Genomic DNA, 18,578 nt, shown 5'->3' on the forward strand with positions numbered 1-18,578 from the left:
CCTACAGGAGCGGGGGGAGAGGATGGTGTCCTGGATCAGACTAAGGCTAAGACTCCAGCTAAGACTATAAGACGTAAGACTGAGAGACAGTGACTGAGACAGACACATAGGGAGATCACCAGGAGAGAGGAGGGTAGAGGAGGACAATCTGCTACAGAACTGTGCTGTGTTATGTTAAAGCTAAAAACTGAACCCTGCAGCCTGGTCCTGGATCAGTCCCAGTGGTTCCTCATGAAGACGTGTTGTACATCGACCAGTGTATCTGAACATGTCTGTATCAATCTATGGGATCAATGATGTGATCGATCTGTGATCAATAAAATGATTCAATATCTCTGACTGGTGATGTGATGGGACTGATTTCACTGGAGACAGAGAAGAGACACAAAGAGACATTACACTGTAAAATATACAAGGTTAAATTCTCTGAGTTGTGTTCAGGGCCACCTAGTGACACTGTTGAAATACAGCAGGAACTGTGTTCGAGGGAAGTGCAATAAACAGACAGACAGACAGACAGACAGACAGATAGATAGATAGATAGATAGATAGATAGATAGATAGATAGATAGATAGATAGATAGATAGATAGATAGATAGATAGATAGATAGATAGATAGATAGATAGATAGATAGATAGATAGATAGATAGATAGATAGATAGATAGATAAACAGACAGACAGACAGACAGACAGACAGACAGACAGACAGACAGACAGATAGATAGATAGATAGATAGATAGATAGATAGATAGATAGATAGATAGATAGATAGATAGATAGATAGATAGATAGATAGATAGATAGATAGATAGATTTGAATATGCAGATTTATGCAAATTAGCCAGGACCAGATACTTTATTGACCCTCAGGAGGAAATTACTTAATGATTCAGTTTGTCCAAGACCAGAGAATAAGATGAGATTAAATAAAGATTAAGGTGTGTGTGTGTGTGTGTGTGTGTGTGTGTGTGAGAGAGAGACAACATGGAGACCCTGTAAATAAATCAAACTGACCCAGTTCCTGGAGTCGCCCACCAACGACCGGCCAATCACAGAGCAGCAGTGACGTCACATCCACATGTTTCCAGAAGCTCCAGAGTGAGTTCACTGAAATGTGGCATTATGAAGATGGCCACATATAAACTACACATGAACACGACATACACATACCTCCCAGTTTGTAATTGTTTTCCTCTCATGTCTGCCTGAGCTAGTGTGTGTGTGCGCGCGTGTGGAATGAATGGATATCGGTGGTTGACGTAGAGTGCATAAGAATGTAGCGTTTGTAACCGTTAGTGTTGTTGTTGTTAAAGGGATAGTTCAACATTTTGGCAAATTGGCCCATTGCCATAATCCCTATAGTCATAGCAGTAGGTTTGTTACCTCTAATTGTCGGTGCAAGCTATTTTTAGAACGGAGGTGCGGAGCGGCAGGATGCTCAGAGCTACGCTACAGAGGCTAATGGAATTTCTTGGTTTTCCTCATCAAACTCATCAAATACACAACCCAACAACTCCAAAAGGCTGTCGTGGACAAGTTGTGACCTGCACAATCACCACGCTATGAGATAATAATGGAACGTTACGAGATGGAGTTGTTTTAGAGGTAAATTCATGCAAAACCGCTGATGCGCGTTGCGTTCAGGGACAGTTTTTCAGCAAGCAGACTCTGTATTTACCTCGAAAACGGCTCTGTTTCGTAACGTTCCATTATTATCTCATAGCGTGGTGATTGTGCAGGTCACAACTTGTCCACGAAAGCGTTTTGGAGTTTTGGGATTGTGTATTTGATGAGTTTGATGAGGGAAACCAAGAAATTCCCTTAGCCTCCGTAGCGTAGCTCCGAGCAGCCTGACGCTCCGCTCCTCCGTTCTAAAAACAGCTTACACTGACAAATAAAGGTAACGAACCTACTGCTATGACTATAGCGATTATGGCAGTGGGCCAATTTGCCAAAATGTTGAACTATCCCTTTAATCATCTGATGTTCCGTCTGTGCTTGTGTTACAGGTGAGACAAAGGGGAGAGTGAATGGCATATTTAAGTGGGAGACGCGGGATGTTTGTGTGAGAATGAGTCGTGTGAGTGTGCAGACTTGCGTATGAATGAATATGAGTGTAACGGGGAAAGTAGCGGCTGTTTGCAGCTGATTAAAAGTTTGCGTAGCAACTGTTGCTATGTAGGGGAGAGCGGGGCACGTTGGTCCGAGGGGCACGTTGGCACAGGGCTACTTCGAGGTGTTCCGCTGTAGCAATAAGGACGTATTTTGGTGAGCACACCCTCTGTGTGAATTCCGGCATCCCCTGAAGTAGGCGGGAGCCTCCATTCATCCGTTCACTTTTTATTCAAGATTCGTGGTTTGAAGCTCATGTAAATTGAAATTTTGACGTGAAGTAATTTTCTATTTAAACCTTTTGTATACATGTCACAAAAATCAAACATATATTTCATTTTAGTCAGTATTATAATGCTTACAAGATAGGATAGTTGCCATGTTTCGTGCTACGTAGCGCTCAGTGACAGCTAGCTAAATATGCTTGCAGTCATGGGTGGGGCACGTTGGGCCCCTGCGTCCCAACGTGCCCCACTAACTTGCATGAATGAGTTTTTAAATAGACTTATATGAGTTAATATGTTATATATATTAATTCAATAGTTCATGGGTTATTAAGTTTTTTCCTTGAAAAAAAAACATTTTTTTTAATGATGATTCATGTATTTGCAAATGAAAATATAATTTTGAGATGTTGAATGGACAATTTGTTCGTCATTTACATGTTTTTTTACTTAGTGGTCCTGTGGATATCTTTAAAATAATAAATACATCATAAATAATATATGCACTTGTGGAGATTACACACAACATGTTTCTATAAAAATTAAATTGTTTGCAACCATTTTTAAGGTAATTTACAACACTGTCCCAACGTGCCCCCCTACCTGTCCCAACGTTGGGACATTTGCACACCTGCTGCTTTCGGTATAACTGTTTGAAATGTGAAAGGGCTAGGAATTTACTTTTGGTGTCTATTTGTAGCTAACAGATATATGTATACATGTATAGTAAAATAATGAATGAAACACAAACACCTTTTCAATAATAAAGCCTCATTTCAAAAATGACCCAACGTGCGCTGCTCTCCCCTAGCTAACTTACGCAGCGAATATGAGAGTCCGAACACAAACAGGAAACACAAAACAACAAGTCAAACTTTACGGGCCCTGACAATATAAAGTTTTGGTTGGACTAGGAACCGGCCTCCCGGGTCTCCAGATGACCTTTGAGGAATAAAACACTACAGTCCGTTGTCATGGATACATACATACGTGATAGCCTATGCTGTGATAAGGCTTTAGAATAGTAGGCCTAGCCATGGTATATCACGGCAAACAACCAATCAGATCGCTGGATTTCACCTTTCTGTTTTATAATTGCATTTTGATGGAGGGGGGAATCACACACACACACACACACACACACCCTACCGTACAATGTTGTTTCATTTCTGGTTAAACCTTCATCGATCTGTTTGTTTAACGTCATGAACATGAATCATCTTCTGTCAGCTGCTTCATATGAAACTTGTTAAACTGACTGAGTTGCATTGTGATGGAGGGAGGAGCACACACACACACACACACACACACACACACACACACACACACACACACACACACACAATATCAATCAATCAATTTGTTTATTTCGGGCATGTCAATTAAATCATCATCATCACACTTCATCTTAGTTCAAATAATACAATACACATGGCCGAAAGGGAAAGCGGGAGAAGCTAAAGCTGATCTAGTCCCGCCCCCATTACCCACAGAATAAAATCTTTATCATAATCTTTTCTTTTCTTTTACTCATGACATTTTGACATAACATGTTACAGCAGTAGGTAGTATACAGAGCTGAAGTCTAGCTCTAGACAGTACATACAGATTACGTGTGTGTTGCACACACGTCTGCAGGCGCCACCTGCTGGTCAACATGTGTTGTTGTTGTTGTTGTTGTTGGACTGTGTTTGTCTTCATGTGTTCATCACACACACCTTCACACTGTGCTCCGTGAACCAGTGAACAGCTGTGATCTGTCTCTATCTGGTGTGATGTCTACTGTCCTCCAGCAGGTGGAGCTGTCGTCACACACAAACCTGACAAGCTGAACTTCCTGTCAGAGTGTTACTGTCAAGGGGGTGGATCACATAGATATAAGAAGACCTGACTCACCCACCGCTGCTGCCCAATGACACGGCGTAGCCACACGGCGGCCATCTTGGTAAGGTCAACTCTCTCCCTCAGAGCATTAAGCCTATGGTGCATGTTCTGATATAATGACCAGAACTTAATCAGTTTTCAAAGCGGTTTGATTTTTTATGAACGTCTATGCAGTTATGATGCAGCTACTTAAAATCACGGATCATTTTAATCATGTACTTTCTTTTTGTAAAAGTAACATTATAGTGACATTATGCAAATAGTTAAAGTAATAGCTACATACTGATTTATTTTTCACAGAGTTATGAATCGTTTTTTTTAGTGCAGATGACTGGATCACCATCTACTGCACTGTAACTGCAGCCAGAGTCAGAGACAGTTGCCTGTTTCAATATGGCCGACTGTGAGCTACGCCTGCGTGTAGTCCGAAGGTGGATCGGACTACACACAGGCGTAGCTCACAGTCGGCCATATTGGAACGGACAACTCGCACAAACACTTGCATTAGTTGAGGTGGGTGATCCTGTCCTCTGCACTAAAAAAACTATTCAGATCTGTGAAAAATAAATCAGTATGTAGCTATTACTTTAACTATTTGCATAATGTCACTATAATGTTAATTTTACAACAAAAATCTTGTTTGGGGCCACCAAAATCCTAGGGCCGGCCCTGCAGGACAGGGAAGGAGGAAGAGGGACTTCACTCCTGCAGAAGATTGAGAAGAGGAAAGAGATTCTGTTTGGTAAAAACAGAAAGAAACAAACAAAAGCATGGCAGCAGGTGACTGATGCTGTTAACAAAGTGAGAAGAGCAGAGCGAGAAAAGGAGAAAGAGGAGGACAGAACCGTTAAGGCTGTTCAGAAAAAGTTTTCAGATTTGCAGAGGGAGACAAAAGCTGTGCTTGACGGTCCAAAACCTCTGCACCATCAGATTAACACCATCATCGAATATATAAAGAAGGCTAAGTACACAGGTAAGACTCTGCTTCTCTTACTGCAGCTGTGTAGTCAAACAGATGTGAACATCACAGTGATGAGTGTTATCTGATCCTACAGCTGAGGAAGAGGAGGAATCTGATGAAGACGACACTGAAGATCTGACTGAGTCGATGAAAACGATCTCCGTCTCATCAAAACCTCCTGCTAGAAACTGAGTGTGTGTGTGTGAACCCTGCAGCCTGGTCCTGGATCAGTCCCAGTGGTTCCTCATGAAGACGTGTAGAACATGGACCAGTGTATCTGAACATGTCTGTATCAATCTATGGGATCAATGATGTGATCGATGATCTGTGATCAATAAGATAATCCAACGTCTCTGACTGAGTGGGACACAGGCTGCTGAACTCACACAAGGAAACACACACACACACACACACACACTTTCCAGCCACTTCATGAATGTTGTTAAACTGGCTGAGTCACATTCTGATGGAAGATCATTTCCAAGCTCTCTTTATTAGGGATGTGCACGGTTACCCGAGTACCCGGGTACCCGAGTAGACAATCTGCTATCCGGTTATGAATTTATTATCTGGTTAACCTAGAATTAAAAAAACGTCACGTTAGAGCAACAGTCTAGCGTCGGATCAAACTACATCATCAGGCCGTGTGTAGTGTACGGCTGTACGCCGGGTTAGAGTCATGACGGCATGACGTCAGCCATAAACGTAACGTGTGACGTGTGTTCTAGAAGTCACCTGAAAACAAGCTATAATAAAAGCACGGAGTTAGCACACAGTCGTTGTCAGCGCCTTCTTAAACATAACATTGGCGACAAGGATGGAGCTTCCACTTTCACCTTTGCCTCAGTTCCTCGCTCTGCCCGGTGAGCCACCGATCCCGTGGTCCCGCTGGTATGAGTCGTTTGAGACGTTTGTAGCGGCCATGGGTCTCACCGACGCTCCTGAAGCTAGGCTAAGAGCCATGCTAATCCACAGCCTGGGCAACGAGGGACAGCGCATCTTCCGGACTCTCGGACCCGCGCCGGAATACACGGACTGTGTCACCGTGCTGGAGAGACATTTCGCCGCGCCACAGAGCGTCGTGGTCCGGCGGATTATCTTCCGTCAACGCCGACAGCGACCGGGTGAGTCGGTTCATCAGTACGTCACCGACCTCCGGTGTTTGGCCAGCCTCTGTCAGTTCGGCTTGTTAGAAGAGGAGATGATTCGAGATCAGCTAGCAGAGCACACAGTTAACCCTAAGCTACGTGAGAAACTGTTCACGGCACCGGACGACCTGTCGCTATCAAAGGCGGTGGAAATAGCCTTCCAGCTTGAGTCGGCTGCTCAGTTAGCATCGCGGCTAGCGGCGTCAAGCCCGACGCCCCCGCTCACCGCCGCCTTGGCACAGACAGTGGCCCCGTCTGCTCAACCCTCTTTCGACCTCGAGGTAAACGTCGCGGGACGCCAGGGGGCTACAGGACGCCGGCCATGTGGAAATTGTGGCTCTTCCTCCCACCTCTCCCGCGCATCAGTGTGTCCAGCCATGGGGCAGAGGTGCCAGCGCTGCGGTAAGCTAAACCACTTCGCCAAAGTGTGCCGCTCCGCACCTGCCTCCACAAACCCCCAACCCCGCTCACCCCGCCCGCCAAGCCCGACCACCATCCACTCTGTGGGCTCCAATGCCAAGCCATTCACCTGGTGCACGGTGGAGCTAGATGGAGTATGCCTACCACTGCTGCTGGACACTGCTGCCTCCAGATCTCTGCTCAACGAGTCCACAGTCCGGCGGCTCTTTCCCCAACAGGCGATCAGGGCGGACGCAGAGGAGCTGTATGGCTATGGACACACTAAAATCGGCATGGTGGGCACTGCCACTTTCTCTGTCCGCTACGGCTCCAGGGCCCTCCCAGCATTCACCTTTCAGGTGTCCCGCCATGGCGCCAACCTCCTGGGGTTCGATTTGTTCTGCGCCCTGGGCTTTTCTATCACAGACAACGTGGGTGCCACCATACTGACAGTGTCCACACCCTGGCAACACCGCTGGCCGTCACTTTTCGCCGGGCTGGGCTGCCTTACCGCCTTCAACCACCAGCCACTCATTGACCTGGCTGTGCCCCCAGTCATCCAACCTTTACGCCGGCTGCCCCTCGCCCTACGAGATGACGTCACGGCCGAGTTGCAGAAACTGCTGGACGCCGGCATCATTGAGCGAGTTGATGCCTCGCCCTGGATCTCTAACCTGGTGGTGGCGAAGAAGAAGTCTGGTGGCCTGCGCCCCTGCGTGGATCTCAGGCAGGTAAATAGGGCAGTGATCCCAGATAAATACCCACTGCCTACGGTGGAGGAGCTGTCCGCTAAGTTTTATGGCTCAACAGTCTTCTCCAAGCTCGACCTCCGCCAAGGCTATCTACAGGTCCCTTTACATCCTGGCAGTCGCAACCTCACTGCTTTTGTGACCCACATGGGGGTTTTTCGGTACACCCGCATGCCCTTTGGCCTGAGCTCCGCCCCAAGCTGCTTCCAGAAAATCATGGCCACCATCTTTGCAACCATCCCAGGTGTGGTTGTATACCTCGACGACATTGTGGTTCACGGGGTGACGTCAGCCTCACACGACGAGCGCCTTTCCAGGGTGCTCGACGCCCTCAGCAGCCACAACCTCACGTTGAATGGGGAGAAGTGCATCTTCGCAGCGTCTGCCATTGAATTTGTGGGGTTTCGCCTGACGAGCGACGGTCTGAGCCCGCTCCACTCAAATGTTGATGCTGTCCTGCGCCTACCTGAGCCCTCCTGCCCCGCCCAGCTATCCTCATTCCTGGGGATGACGGCCTATTACCTGCGCTTTCTTCCCCACTACTCTGAGACTACTACACCACTGCGCGCCCTTCTCAAGCAGGACGCACCCTGGGCTTGGACCCCCGCATGCAGTGCCGCTGTTCGCCGCCTCAAGTCCCAGCTCACCTCTCCGCCGGTGCTTGCCCACTTTGACCTGCTGAGTCCTACGCTCGTGACCTGTGACGCCTCCAACACAGCAGTCGGCGCCGTCCTGTCCCAACTCCAGCAAGGGGTCGAGCGGCCAGTGGCGTTTGCTTCGAGATCTCTTACTCCGACTGAGCGCAAGTACTCGGTGGGGGAAAGGGAAGCGCTGGCCTGCGTCTGGGCCTGTGAACGTTGGCACATGTACCTGTACGGGCGGCACTTCACCCTGCGGACGGACCACCAGGCCCTCACCGCCCTACTGGCCACAACTGGATCTGGCCACAAGCCGCTGCGCCTTTATCGGTGGTCTGAGAGGTTGCAGGCGTACGACTTCACCACACAGTTTACCCCTGGCAGAGAGAATGTCGTGGCAGATCTGCTCTCCAGAGCCACGCCCGGTTCTGTGCCCGACACCGTCCAGGACCCCTCAGAGCCAGAACTGATCCTCATGCTGCACTCGCCCCTCCAAGCAGCCGTTTCTTTGCAGGAGCTCCAGGCTGCCTCCGAACAGGACCCTGTGTTCGCCCAGCTCCGCACGTTTATCCAAGAGGGCTGGCCCGCTAGAGTCTCGGATGAACTGGCGCCCTTCCACCGCGTCAAGGGCGAGCTCTCTTGCTGGAATGATGTCTGCGTCGCACGGGGATTGTGTACAGTGGTTCCCAGTAACTTGCGTGCGCGCGTCCTGACCATGATGCATGAAGGTCACCTGGGCGTTGTGAAGGTTAAGCAGCGCTGCAGGGGCTCCGTCTGGTGGCCGGGCATCGACAGAGACGTGGAGGTGATGGTGAAGGACTGTACAGCCTGCCTCACCAGCGGTAAGACTGGTCTGCCCCCGCCTCCGCCTTTACAGCCCCTGCCGTGGCCACAAACACCGTGGACCCACATTCAGCTGGATATCTGCGGCGAGCTCCACGGCGTCCCCCAGCACCAACGCTTTCTGCTGGTCGCCTACGATCTCCACTCCAAATGGCCTGAGGTCCTTCCCGCCGGTTCCGTCACCACCAAGGTGGTTACTGATTTCCTCTCCTCCCTGTTTGCACGCTGGGGCGTTCCAGACACCATCACCACCGATAACGGGCCCCAGTTCATCTCGGCCGACTTCGCTTCCTTCACGGAGGGGAGAGGAATCAAGCACATTAGAACAGCCTTCTACCACCCGCAGGCTAACGGCGGCGTGGAGAGGTTCAACCAGACACTCAAGAACGGGCTCAGAGCACATCTGGCAGACAGCCTCCCGTTTCCATCGGCACTGCAGAGTACTCTGCTCCACTACAGAGCAACACCACACACAACGACGGGCAGTTCTCCAGCCCTCTTGATGTTGGGATGTGAACTGCAGCTTCCCCTGGATCGTCTGCGCCCTACAACAGGGAACCCTTCAGCAGCGGCACCGTCCTTGAGGAACAGGGTGGCAGAGCAGCAACGGCGTATGAAGCAGCGGTTTGACAGAGGACATCGAGCGAGATTCCCTGCACTCACAGTGTCGGACTGGGTGCGGATTCGTCGTCCCAGTCGGTCCCACAAACTGCTCTCATTCTGGTCCGCACCACAGCAGATCACAGCACAGCTGGGGCCGGCTACCTTCCGCCTGGCTGACGGGTCGCGTTGGCACGCTAACCGCCTTAGAAAGGTGGTGCCGCCATCGGACTCTGAGCAGGCCGCTGCAATCGAGCAGCGCCATGCGGATGCTGACTGGGACGTTCCAGAGGTACAGCCTGAGGCATGGCCGGAGGCCCCGGCTGCACACCCGCCTGAGCCAGATGCACCGGCTGAACCACTGCAGCTCGGGCTGCGCCCAGCTCGGGCCCATCAGAGGCCATCCTACCTCAAAGACTTCATTACAGACTTTTGAAGTTTAGCTAGTGCATAGCCTGTCATGTGGCAGAATAACCCACAGGGCTATGCAGGCAAACCGGTAGTCTACCCGGTTTTGTCAGCCAGGTTGATTTGTTAAAAGAATGTTCTGCTGTACTGGTTCGAGTTATTAAAAAGGGGGGGGGTAAATGTAGTGTACGGCTGTACGCCGGGTTAGAGTCATGACGGCATGACGTCAGCCATAAACGTAACGTGTGACGTGTGTTCTAGAAGTCACCTGAAAACAAGCTATAATAAAAGCACGGAGTTAGCACACAGTCGTTGTCAGCGCCTTCTTAAACATAACACCGTGGTTCGGCTTTTTGTCGTGTTAAACAGTTTTGGATCAAGCAACATGATTTTCTGCTGTGTAAAAGCGTTTTTGGATCGAGCCTCGGACTTTCAAACCTTTTACAATAATCTGTGGTGGTTCCCTCGGAGACGACAGGTGTCATCAAGTCTGGTAGAAAATCTGCTGCTTTCAGTTTACAAACATTGTGAAACCTTCCCAGTTATTTCCTGAGACGATGCGAGGCAGAGAGGAGCGAAGGCACCAACATGTAGTGGACTAATAAATAAGCACCGCTAATGATTTTAAAAAAAGAAAAAAATAGTTTTCTCTTCCGAGGCCGCCGCTCAGCGCGCATGCAGCGCCTTTATTCCCCGACTGACACAGCGTCGTCAGACTAAATATCAGCTGGATAATAAGAGTAGAGATGGAGTTTAAGATGCACATACGGGGCAGATGTGCATCTTAAACTCCATCTCTACTCTTATTATCCACCTGATATTGTGTCTGACGACGCTGTGTGTCAGTGATGCGACTGTCTGACGGTCAGAGAGCATTTATGCACCGGCTGCTCTCTGTCAGTCAGACATGACGTCATTTTATTTTTTATTACAGTATTCGGTTACCCGAGTAACACCAGGTTAGGTTACTCAGTTAGAAAATTATTCGAAATGCTCATCCCTACTCTTTATGAAAGCAGCTACAGTAAAAGACGTTTTCTCTGAGAAATCATTCCAACCTAATCTCACCATCAGCCCAAACAACTCAAGGTTCAACTCAGACTTCTTCACCTGAACTGAAGTTCATCCTCAACTACATTTAGATTACATACAGTACAGAGTCTTTGTATTGTCGACTACTTGGGTTTAAGACGTGAGATGTTTTCCAAACCTCAACATTGTTTTATTTTTACGAGTGCTAGTTGCAGAGAGTACTTGACCCCAGTATTTGAGTAATAGTAGCTCAGTCTACATGTTACTGCAGTAAGAGTTGCTTTTAGAGGTACTTAAGTATCTACAGCATCTCTACATGGACTCCTCAGAGGATGTGAGGGTCTAAGGACAGAGGATGTTGTTATGATGGGATGTAAAGCCCTTTGAGACAAACTGGTGGTAAAAACAGGCTGTACTAATAAAACTGCCTTGCCTTGCTCAAATCCTGTTTGTTTAATGTCTCATACATAAATATCTGTGATTCAACTGCTTCATATGGAACTTGTGAAACTGACTGAGCTACATTTTGATGAAGGGAGGAATCACACACACATTCATACGTTGTTCACAAAGTGTATGAACAATGTAAGGTGGTGTGACATTTTACTGACTGTTCCCTGAAACAAAAACAATAATAGTAAAAAATACAATAAATAAATTTAAATTAAACTTGTTGTAGAGAACACAGGTAGCCGAGGCTGCTGCTCTTTTCATCATCTGTTACCTTCACTTCTATGGGGAAAATAAAAATATTATTTGTCAGTCTCTTCAAAACCTTTGACCATGACCATGGCCCTGTTTCAGAAAGCAGGTTCAGTGAAAACTGAGAGTTAGAGGAAACTCTGAGTTTTCAGTTTATTATTTTTTAAAGTATATTTTTTGGTCTTTAATTGATAGCATAGTAGAGAGAGACAACTCTGGCTATGAGGACATGGACTGTCACCTCGCTGGGGGGGTGGAGAGGGGGTTAAGTCTCAACTAGTGCAGGAGGTTGATCAGCACCAGCTAGAGATAGTCAGGCTCACCTCCACACAACCATGTAAAGCACTTTGTTCTGCATCCATGTTTGAAAAATGCTTAAATTAATAAAGATGATAAAGATTGAAATGTAATTCTAGCAACTTATTGTCAAATTGATGTGTTTGGTGTCTATCTGCATGTGTTTTCTAAAGTTGCAGTGCACACAAAAGAGAGTACAAACTAAAACAATACAAACCAAGTAACTGAAACTGCTCAACTTCTCAGAAACTTCCTGAACATTTCAGAACCGTCCGTCTTATTGTTGGTTTCTGTGTAACAGACAGAGATGTCCACAAGTCTTTTTTTGCAAGTCCAAGTCAAGTCTCAAGTCTTTGGTCACGAGTCCAAGTCAAGTCTCAAGTCTTTGAGGGGTGAGACTTCATCAAGTCTCAAGTCTTTGGTCACGAGTCCAAGTCAAGTCTCAAGTCTCTAAAAAATAAAAGTCTCCTGTCTCTTCTGGTTGTAATGACCCTTCTATCATCTGCTGCTATCCGGTCTACTAAGGATACTGCACAGCTAAGAGATTCAAAGCATTTACTGTAGGTTATTATCACTCCTTTATCTATACACTATTGATTAGTTGTTTATTATATGATCACTTTAAACAGGATATTGCAATGCAATATGAAGAAAACACACAATGAAAGCTTTCCTTTAAAGGAAACTGTATTCTGAGTCAAGAAAGAATCAAGGCTGCTCTGCCCCTCTGCACTGGCCTTTTCTCTCTTTTTTTTGCTTTGTTGAATTCAGAAAACCCAGATGAACAACATGGAAAATGATTTAGGCTGTTAATTATAGGTCATAAGATCTGTATGGTACCTATAGTTCACATCTTTATGTGCAGCAAAACCTTTCTGGAACCGCATGTTTCTGAGAGAAGAACTGATTGTTATTATTTTTTTAATTAGCTCCGTCAACTCATGGGGGCGTGTCGACACGTGCAGACTTCTATAGGTGCCTTCAGTCATATTTCGCAGCAAAAACATAAATAAACAGGAGGATTTAGCCTACAGTAGCCTGATATGTGCCAGTTATACAGCAGCTAGTCCCCGTGAAGGAAGGTCTGACAACAAACGGACATTGTAGCCTACCTCACATGTAGGCCGCTATTAAAAAAAAAAAAAAAAAGCCGGTTCACAGTTGCCTGTCACTCACCCACAGCTGACTGCGCTGCATGCGCTGTCAGAGGAGCTCTGCTGTTCCTCTCTCTTTAGACACTGGTGTTTGGCTGCACTCTGTAGGAGTTCAATATGAAGATCTAACCTCCATCTGAATAACGTTACCGGCCATGTGGCGCTGCTCCGCTACTGGTGTGTTAACGGCAAAAAAAAAGAAAAGAAAAGATTGTCGGTCGTCCTGTCAGGAGGGAGCACGAGCCAAAAAAATAATGATTGTTCACGAGTCTCAAAACACGAGTCCGAGTCGAGTCTGAAGTCTTTAGGGCACGAGTCCAAGTCAAGTCTGAAGTCTCTGTGGGTGCGACTTAAGTGCGACTCGAGTTCGAGTCGCAAACTCGAGTCCCCATCTCTGGTAACAGATAACTGTATAACAAGTGCTGACTGCTGTCAAGCAGATTATCTTATCCTCCATCTCTGGGATGTTGTTTTCAAGTTTGACCTTCATTGGGGTCAGGGGCAACTGATCAACTAGAGGCATCATTAGGACAGTCCAGTCTGATTGATAGGGTGCTTCCCAAAGCAGATCAGTGGCAGCATCCAGCATCCCAGTGGAATACTGGACTCTGTCAGGTCTGGAGGAAATTTGACCAAAGGAAAGAAAGTTGCTTCTGTTTCTCAATTTAGTTTGTTCAGTTTCTCATCCTCTCCTCTCAGCATGACATTCTCTCTCTGTAGCGCTGCAGGACCATGTGAAGGACCAGGGCTCTGTACAATCACAGTGTCAACGTTGTGTCTGGTCTGTTGCTGCGTTCCTCTGTCTGAGGAACTGGAAAGTCTTTTCCTCGTTCCAAACAAACTGCGATGGCCCAGCAGGTTTACTGTTGAGGAAATGCCAGCTGGTCGCCCTGCCATGGCCTCTTGGGTTAACCCTATAACCTGTAAAGTAAAAAAAACAGAATGTCTATAATCACTACTCATGGAGATCAGAATGTAACTCAGTGAGCAAGGCACTCAGTTTTAGTTAGGGCTGGTTCAGGTAGCTCTGAACCATTTTATAGCTACGCTGCTATAGGCTTAGACTGCTGGGGACACATCTGGTTACACAGAGCCCTCTCCTTTCCCTCTCCTTTTACGCGATGGTAATAAAAAAGATAATGCCTGCAGAGGGTCAGAGGACCTACAGCTTCCTCCTTGTGAATATTTCATATGTATTAATATTTATTAATATTTCTCAGCCATGGTTGAGGAGAGAAAGAAAATAGCGGGAGGTGGTTGCGTCATAGCACGATGAAGCGATGGTGAAAAATGTGACAAATGTGTCAAGTGACACGATACTCGCGTTATGGGCGATGGCATAGCGTCCATCGCGTTTGGTGTGAACGCACAGTAATGCAGCTGTGTTGCGTTCAGGGACACTACAGCTCCAGTCTTTCTGCAGGCGCCACCTGCTGGTCAACATGTGTAGCGACAATGATGCTGCTGCTCACTAACTACAGGAGTGTGTGTGTGTGTGTGTGTCATCATGTGTTCATCACACACACCCTCACACTGCTCCATGAACCGGTAACACACTCCTGTGATCTCCTCAGCAGCTGTAGTGACGTCTACTTTCCTCCACCAGGTGGAGCTGTCCTCACAGGAACTAGAGAAGGTTTAACTTCCTGTCTCCTTCATCAGAACAATCCCTGTTTGTTCCACACTCCGTGTTGTTGTGTTGTTGTTGTGTTGTCCTGTTTGTTTCTCTGAGTTGTTCCTCAGTCAGTGTAAAGGTCAGAGGTCAGAGGTTGTTGTTGTTATGATGCTATGTAAAGACCTTTGAGACAAACTGTTACCGATACAAATAAACCTGCCCTGCCTGTCAGTGGATTACCTGAGCTCACCTGTGTGTGTGTGTGTGTGTGTGTGTGTGTGTGTGTGTGTGTGTGTGTGTGTGTGTGTGTGTGTGTGTGTGTGTGTGTGTGTGTGTGTGTGTGTGTGTGTGTGTGTCTTTCCTCCTCCATCAGAATGTAACTCAGTCAGTTTAACTGTGTGTTTCCTTTCACAACCATATATGGTCATTAACACGCAGCAGCTGACTGACACTGACGGATATAAAAGAGCCTGAGGATCAGAGACTCTCTACATCCATCATGGCAGGAAGAGCGGAGACGTTCTCTGACAGAGAGGTTGATGAGCTCCTGACACAGAGGGAGCAGGGGAAAAACTGGCAGCAGGTGACTAATGCTGTTAATGAGAAGGGAGGAAATGAAAGGGAGCTTGGAAAAGTGAAGAGAAAATTGTATATTTTAAAGTATCTGGCATTGAGAAAAAAGGCTGCAAATAAGACTCTAAATAAACGTGATAAACGGGTTCTCAGAATAACAGAACCTCCAGAACAGAAGGAACCTGCAGTCAAGGATGAAGGTAAGACTCTTCTTCTTCTCTTTACTGCAGCTGTGTAGTGAAACAGATGTGAACATCACAGTGATGAATGCTGTCTGATCCTACAGAGTGTAAAGGAGACAAGGGTCCTGGTGGCTCTCATCATCAGGAGGCAGAGAAGAAGGAGGAGAAGAAGGAGGAGAAGAAGAAGAAGAAGAAGGAGGAGGAGAAGAAGGAGGAGAAGAAGAAGAAGGAGGGGGAGAAGAAGAAGGAGAAGAAGGAGGAGGAGAAGAAGGAGGAGGAGAAGGAGGGGGAGAAGAAGAAGGAGAAGAAGGAGGAGGAGAAGGAGGGGGAGAAGAAGAAGAAGACGAAGAAGAAGAAGAAGAAGAAGACGAAGAAGAAGAAGAAGAAGAAGAAGAAGAAGAAGAAGGAGGAGGAGGAGGAGGAGAAGGAGGAAGAGGAGAAGAAGAAGAAGAAGAAGAAGAAGAAGAAGGAGGAGAAGAAGAAGAAGAAGGAGGAGGAAGAGGAGAAGAAGAAGAAGAAGAAGAAGAAGAAGAAGGAGGAGGAGAAGAAGGAGAAGAAGGAGGAAGAGGAGGAGGAGAAGAAGAAGAAGAAGAAGGAGGAGGAGAAGAAGGAGGAAGAGAAGAAGGAGGAGAAGAAGGAGGAAGAGGAGGAGGAGAAGAAGGAGAAGAAGAAGGAGGAGGAGGAGGAGGAAGAGAAGAAGGAGGAGAAGAAGGAGGAGGAGAAGAAGGAGAAGAAGAAGGAGGAAGAGGAGGAGAAGAAGAAGGAGGAGAAGAAGGAGGAAGAGAAGAAGGAGGAGGAGAAGAAGGAGAAGAAGAAGGAGGAAGAGGAGGAGGAGAAGAAGGAGAAGAAGAAGGAGGAAGAGGAGGAGGAGAAGAAGGAGAAGAAGAAGGAGGAGGAGAAGGAGGATGAGGAGGAAGAGGAGGAGGAGAAGAAGGAGGAAGAAGAGGAGAAGAAGGAGGAGGAGGAAGATGAAGAGGAGGAGGATGATGAAGAAGAGGAAGATGATGAAGATGAAGAGGATGAAGAGGAGGAGGATGATGAAGAAGAGGAAGATGATGAAGATGAAGAGGATGAAGAGGAGGAGGATGAAGATGAAGAGGATGAAGATGAAGAGGATGAAGAGGAAGAGGATGAAGATGAAGAGGATGATGAAGAGGAGGATGAAGAGGAGGAGGATGAAGAGGAAGAGGATGAAGATGAAGAGGATGATGAAGAGGAGGATGAAGATGAAGAGGAGGAGGATGAAGATGAAGAGGATGAAGAGGAGGAGGAAAGTGACACCAGCAGCGGTATGAATGTGATTAACGAAAGTGATGAGTGAAACCTGGATCTCACCAAAAGCTCCTGTTATAAACTGACTGTGTTTAACCTTGAGGTTGTGTTTTCCTCTTGGCAGAGAGTGGAGACGAAGAGGTCCGGCTGATCCGGGATCAGATGAAGGTCAGTAATAAGATTCTGTTTAGTAAAGAGTATATTGTCAAAACTCTGTGGACTCCTCACTGTCAAATCTTTGACATCAATTTGCTTTCACTTTTCTGTAAATATCTGACATATATCTGTGTGTTTACCTTTAAATCCAGAATCTAACCCCTATCAAGACAATGTATTGGCTGGTGACCAGTCCAGGTTATGACCAAGCAGAGGACAAGGCAGGTTTTCTGCTGTCATCACTAACTGTGACCGAACAGGAGAAGCAGCTGATTACAAAAGGCACAGTTGGACAAGTGAGGAATATATCATGGTAAGAAAAACACCTTAATTAAAACAAAGCCAATATAGGCGCGTTTCCACTGCAGGAACTTCTAGGTAATTTTACCGGTTCGGCCCCGTTGGTGTATGTCTCCACTGCAGGAACCTCCCCCACAGGGCCGCTTAGGACAGAGAGGGCCGAGTGGGAGGACGGTTCCTGTAGAAGTTCCTACCCCCTCCTTTCACCAGGAACTCCTGCAGTGGAAACGCAGCTACGGTGGCCCTGACAGCTCAGTGCTCTGCAGCTTCAGAAAACACAGACAGACAAGCGCTTTCAACACAGCTGTTCATGTCAGCATTTAGAAAATGCCAAATGAGCATGTAACAAACTAACTGAAACTGCTCAACTTGCCAGAAACTTCCAGAACATTTCAGAACCATCTGTTTTATTTTGTGTTTCTGTGTAACAGGTGGGCGTTTCGGGACAAGCGACTCACAGCCAGCAAGTTTGGTGATGTGTTGGCTGCAGTCAAGGTTGATCCTGCAACCCTGCTTGGCCTGCACAGCACAGAGATCCCTGAAGTAAGTTGTGGGTAATAAATGATTATTAAAATGGAAAGCATCTTTATCTTTATTTCTAAGAATGCATTCATTAACACTATGTGGTATGTCTCTCCCCTCTCCCCACAGGCTATTCGATGGGGAATTGACAAAAAGCCAGACGCAAAGCAGCAATATACGGAGCGCTACGGTGTCCAGATCCAAGAGAGTGGGCTGGTCCTGTCAGACAGTGGTCTGCTTTGTGCCTCTCCAGACGGGACAGTAGCACCTGACTGCATTGTACAAGTCATATGTCCATGGTCAGTCAGATCCATGACTGTCCTGCAGGCAGCACGGACAAAGAGCGACTTTTTTCTGAAGGTGGATGAAGGGACTGGTGTCCTGACACTAAAAGAAGGTCATGACTACTGGCATCAGATCCAGGGCAACCTACATCTGACTGAGGCTGAAAGCTGCCACCTAGTTGTGTGGACTCCTCAGGACCTTGTCGTCCTGGAGGTGGCCAAAGACCCAGAATGGGCTGTTAACTTGGGCATTCTGGAAAGATTTTATAGAGAAGAGTTCCTACCCTACATGTTGCAACATGAGCTCATGTTTATGTAACTGCTGAGTAAAAGTATCCGCCCCCAGAAGCACAGCCACCATATACAGTAGAGGCTGTGGCCAATTGGTCTGAACAAAGCACCTGGTGCATCATGGGGTTTTGGGTTTAGGTTAGAGTTATTATATCTTTAGATTATTAGTTTGATTCATGTCGTTGGGTTAGTTGTTAAAGTGTAAGTAAGTTGACTGTCCTGTTGTCC

At 47.0% G+C, this 18,578-nt stretch overlaps 1 long non-coding RNA gene across 1 annotated transcript in view; it reads left to right on the forward strand.

The window, feature by feature from the left end:
* The window catches only part of LOC146972967 (uncharacterized), a 30,255-nt gene that overhangs the window by 472 nt on the left and 11,205 nt on the right, over positions 1–18,578 (forward strand). The window lies entirely within an intron of this gene.

This window comes from Trachurus japonicus, chromosome 15 (assembly GCF_045865225.1).
Source record: "Trachurus japonicus isolate A0001 chromosome 15, Traja_1.0".
Classification (NCBI taxonomy): domain Eukaryota; kingdom Metazoa; phylum Chordata; class Actinopteri; order Carangiformes; family Carangidae; genus Trachurus; species Trachurus japonicus.